Here is a 6,000-nt window from a genome sequence, read left to right on the forward strand (position 1 = left end):
AGAAGGAGAAAACCAGATTTCTTTACATCTCCAAGAGAGTAGGTGGTCCTTATAGCAACAACCGAGAAAGAAGAAAGCTCCGCCGGAATCACTGTTGCTTGTCAGAATTGGTTGTTGGAATCCACCATTGTTTTTTTCGTTGGAGCTAGGTAAGAGGAGGGGAGAGTTTTTTGTGTTATTTAAACCCTGAGTGGTATAATGTATTACTTTTATAGCTTATTCTTTCTATTTTTTTTATTCAAACACTATATAACCACCAGCCACCGCTACATGCTATGGTGGTAGCAGTAGCCGAAAATCATCCCTACTACCACCTTAAGTTCAATAGGTGGTGGTGCTTTCTTGAATGAGTACAATTCCATGGCTATAGTGCATGAGCTTTGAAATCACCATAATTTCCTCTTGTTTATCATTTGAATGGTGTAAGGGTTTTCTCCACCCTAGGATCACCATGACTATGCCATGTCACCACCACTTCATGGTGGATGAATGGTGTTGTGTTTTTCAAAATAATATGTTGTGTGTTATTCACTTAATGGGTGTGTTGTTTGAAAACGAAACTCATAAATCTCTTCGTATAAGGTTATTGTGAAGAAGAGTTATGTTTTTTAGTCAATTTGTCCAACTGCTTAATCGATCGAGTTAATTACTATTTGGTATTGAAAATATTTGGTTTGAGATCACTATTATATGCTTTGGTCGTATTTGGACTTAACCATTAAAGACTAAATGAGTTAAATGGAATGTAAGATCAAACTCATTTGTTTTGTAAAATTCTGAAATTTTCCCTCATATTTGGAAAATCATATAAAATCATTAGCTGATCCAAATTGTGCTATAGGTATATCATTGGAAAGGTATGAATGTCTAGTTTCACAAATATAAATCGCATATCATGATTTTAAGGTTTGTTGTACAATTTTCACTTTGAACACATGTTGGTTTGAAATAGAGAAAAGAAGAAGAACGTATTGAAAGACATTCTCAACAAAGATCGAGCACCAAGTTTTTAAGGTTAATGTTGTAGGATCCCGAGGAAGATAACAAATGCATAATTAAAGAATCAATGCATTATCGATAAGACCCAATCCAAAGTTTAAGCACAAATTTGTATAGATAATGGAAGAAAGAGAAAAAGAATGTAGAAGCATGTGCTTGCTTACTACACTACTCTCTCTCTCTCTATCTCTCTCTCTCTCTCTCTCTGGAACTACACTAGAAATCTATATAATGCAAGCTCTCTCAAACCTATACATGAAAACTATACAAGTATACATAGGCAAGCTATAACAAAAATGTCATATCACAAAGGGTAAGCCTAAGACACCATCCAATGAAGAGCTTTGTACCCTAACATTCCCCCCCTCAAAGCTTGGAATGGATGACTCGACTTTAATTTCAAAAAATAAGCAACTTTGCAAACAAGACCTCAAGTGTCACACATGTAGAAGTAACCAAGAAATCTTTAAATCTTCAATGATCTTCTAATCGAGGTCCTAGAATGAGAGACATTAAAATCCAAAGCAACAAGAACCAAGAGGCAATTTAAAGGTCCATGAGTATCCAAAAGCCATGGCAAACTATCCATCCTTGAGCTTAAAAGCACATCCAAAAAATCTTCATTAAGAGCAAACCTTCATAAAAAAACGAACCATTTTAGAAAATCAAATCTGAATCGCTTCATAAACAATTTTCCTTTAAGCCTTCAAGGTCACATCAGTCTTCTATCATAAATAATCATTCGCTAAATATGAATATCCAAAAACGTGCAATTTTGAATACCCATATCATAACCTCTCCTCCTTTTTATAATCGAAACATGATTATAAAACTCCAAATGGGAAAGAGAAAGTGCTCTGTGGATTTGGCAATACAATCCTCCCCCTGATATGAGACAAAAATGAAACACCAAATCTGGAAAAGCCGAAAAAATATATCAGTTTTCCGAACCTTTACTTCCCGGACAACTTTCACCCGAAAATGAACACAATTGTTCATGTTGCTAGAAAACTTGTTGCCAAAATAACACTCTTTGCAATCCCCAAAAAAATCTCCAAAATTTGGAAAGATTTAGGTTGGTTGGTAAAAAGTGTCACTTTTTTGAAAATTCAGGGACCAGTTGTGTAACTTTATGAGTCTTCTCCCCCCCCCCACCCCGAAATTTAATCAAATGCAAGAACGAAAGCGCGATAGTGAACCAACAAAGCATATGCAAATCCTTCTCCAAATGCGAAAAATCATCTTCCAAATGTGAAAAATCACTTCCCATACAAATCTTTGGCTTCCCATCGAAACTCAATTTTTGTTATTAACCCTTTATTTTCCCATAATCCAAGTCGAATCATAATTTTCGACTGATAAACTTGATTTCAACCACTTGATATTAAGCCATTTGATTCCTTCGTACAACCAAAATTTTTCATTTTGATTAAGATACGGCTTTCAAATTTATTAATCCATTATTTAAGATAACCCATTTATTCCAATTACATTTATTAAAAATCAGAGTATCATAGAAAACGCTGAATCTCCAAAGTTGTTGATGAGTGTGTACACTCATGCCTTCGCCTTCCTGCAATCACCGATGATACTTGAAACCATAAACAATCAGGTAAGCATAAAGCTTAGTGAGTTTCCCCCTAAAATACCGCATATGATAAACATACTACCATGCATAATTGACACTCCTTAGCCTTCATCCGGACTGGGACACCTCACATGCCTTCAATCTACCCCGGTCGGAATAACCAGGGTTTGTTGGCCCATCGCCTCAACCCAACTGCTCCTCCTGAGCCTCTATGCCTTCGACTTACAGCCGACCCACACAGGGTATCTTGGCCTACAACACAAAGCAGGACCGCCTCAACCCACCGTTACTATATGTCGACATGTAAATAAACAAGTATCAAGCAGGCACATAAAACAGGCAAACAACAATCACACATATCACTCCTGCCTACTAGTCCTCTCACAGCACACAGTCCTACTACCAGCTAACCTCCATGAAATGCATAACCATAATTAGCTAGAAGTGAGATAGCCCCCGAACATATGATCCTAATCTAGATCCAAAACCAAACGAGGAACAAGCAAGAGAGCATAGACAAAGAGTTCTCAACCTATCCTACATAACCACAAACAGTCCCTTGGGCACACCACCAGATGATAACCAGTAAGTACAAATAACATACCATTCCAATAATGCACTATATCATAGCAACATCCTACATACCAGGGCACCGATCTAACAGATCGCTACAACATAGCAACGTACTCGATATCAAAATACAAATCTCGCAGATCACTACAACCTAAAGATATACTCAATACCACAATACAAATCTAACCGATCACTACAGCATAGCAACATACTAAGTGGCAATAATCTAAGAAATGCATGACCGCTTATAATCAGATGTGAGATAGCCACCCGAACAAATGATCCTACTCTAGAGCCACAACCAAACGAGGAACATGCAAGAGAACCTAGACCAAGAGTTCTTAGGCTATCCTACATAACTATATACAGTCCCTAAGACATCCATCTACTAACAGATAATCGAAAACTAGTGGGCAAGCATTGGTGCCTTCAACCCACAATACAATGAGGCAAAACTCACCTAAAATAAAGAAACCTGAGAATATCGTGATCTGCTCCTTGTTGCACTGCTTGCTCCCGCGGATCCACTAACATCATAACTAGATAGAATCTCAATCAATAACCTAAAATCTTCAAGTTTGACCCAAAGTCAAACTTGGCCAAAGGTCAATAGTCAGCAGGCCCTCATGACATGACCATCTATCTCCCTCGTCGTGATCCACTACATGACAAGATAATCGAGGCTTGCAACCCTCACGACGTGACATGCATCTCCCTCACACCGTGAGATCTTTCTAAACTCCATTTTGATCCAAAAACAACTTAACCCGATAAGCTACCAATTTATATTTTCCGGGAGGCTTCCTAACAGTCCTAGGGTCATAAAAATCGATGCTTTAAGGTCTTGTATGTCCAATACAAGATATAAGCTCAAAAATGGGTCATTCATGAGGAAAAGAGGATCAATTCTCATGCATGAACTCCAACGTCATCCAAACTTTAGATCCATGACATATAATCATCTAGGGGCCCTAAGAACCCATAAAGTTGTCAACCTTATGGAGTCCCAACACTCCAACTCTTAAGATCTTGGATAAATATGCTTAAAATATTAGATCTAGCAACGTGGAAACATAAAGCCTGGATCTTGATTACTTACATTGGTCCAAAAGTGTAGCTAAAGTTTGCAAATGAAGCTTCCAAGTTGCAACTATGTTTCCATTGTGATCTCTTCTTCTTCAAACCTCTAACATTCCACTAAAAGCTCAAAAAACACAAGGAAAGGCTAGGGTTAAGGTTTTGCTGAGTTTAAGGATGAAGGAGGCTGGTTTAGAACCCTAAAATGAAGTTTTTGGGGTTTAAATATGATGGAAACGCTAAAAGATCGTGGGCTTGGGTTACACAGCACCTCACATCGTGAGCTCTTAATGCTTACGTTGTGTGCACATTTTAAATCAAAATCTTTATTGATCACTCCTCTCATTGTAACCCTTTAATGGTTACGTCGTGAGCCCTGATTTTTCCCAAAAACCAGGCCTTTGACTCCTTGAAGCCCAAAGTCGATCCGATATGGAAATGGGGTGTTACAATTCTCCCCCACTTAAATTCAATTTCGTCCTCGAAATCTCTTCTCTTGTTTCCATTCTAGATATTACCCTACAAGGGCCTTTCCTGCCCGCTTCTGTGACAACCCGATATTTCAATTCTTTGTAATGACCTAAAAAGTCAAGTATTGTAACCACTTTTGAGTTAATAAAATTAACTTTGGTAATAAAATGTCCAAAAAGTTCTATTTAAATTCCTTCTATGTTTAAATGTCTTTAAACCATGATCGTACGTAAAAAGAACGCCCAAATCCGACTTCGTATATTGAAGTTATGATTTTTCCAAGTTCGGCTTAGCAACAGACAACTAAAAACTCGAATCGGAGATCGAGCGACTTTTGGCCGGAATGACCTAAACGAGAATCGAAGGTCTCGACAATGGTATTTCAGCGGTAAAAAGTCTGGCAAAAACCGACGTCAGATAAAGAAGTTATGAATTTTTAAAGAAATTCCTTAATCACGTCATTTTAATAAATAAATAATAAAAATAATTTCGGAATTTGCCAACGGAATCTAAACGAAAGTTGTAGAGCGTAGTGTCACCTACGCGTGGATATAAAGACCATCGAAAACGGAGTTTGTATGAAGAAGATATGATTTTTTGAAGTTTATTAAATAAATTATATATTTATTTAATTCAAAAATCTGGAATATCCGAAGAGGAGTCAGCGTCCTCATCCGAGGTACGCGCAGCGTAACCCTGTACGCCCTGCGTACCCGAGGGCCTTGGTCTCGGTTCATCCACGTCGCCCCTATGCGAGGCTACCGACCCACCCATCCGACCCGCCGTCCCATCCGACCCGCCCCATCCGATCCGTCCCATCCGAAGCCGAGGCAGTCGAGGACTCGGTCATGCATGACGTACGAGTACGCGCTGCGTACTAGCGTACGCCCCGCGTACCGAGGCTTCTCAGACCCCCTATAAATAGCATGCGAAGGCTTCCGAAAAACTTGCTCATTTCTCTCCTTGCTCTCACGATCTTGCCTCGTTTTCCGTGCCCGTTCAAACCCGAAGCTCTGGTCTTTTTGCTCAAGTCCCGAGGGTCGATTTTACTCCCGAGATTCCCGAGAATCCCGAGAAAAATCCGTTTCCCGAGACGAAACTCTGCCCGGTTCTCCATCTCGCTATCTTCAAACTTTCAAGTGAGTTCATACCCCTTAATCAACCTTTTTAAATATTCTAAATGCTTTTATATGCTCTCAAGGGGGGGAATACAAGTAAACACACGAGTATTATCGTGTGTTACATAAAGAATTATTTTATATGCTTTTATATATCCAAATCACATGTGATTT

Source organism: Lactuca sativa, chromosome 6 (assembly GCF_002870075.4).
Source record: "Lactuca sativa cultivar Salinas chromosome 6, Lsat_Salinas_v11, whole genome shotgun sequence".
NCBI lineage: Eukaryota > Viridiplantae > Streptophyta > Magnoliopsida > Asterales > Asteraceae > Lactuca > Lactuca sativa.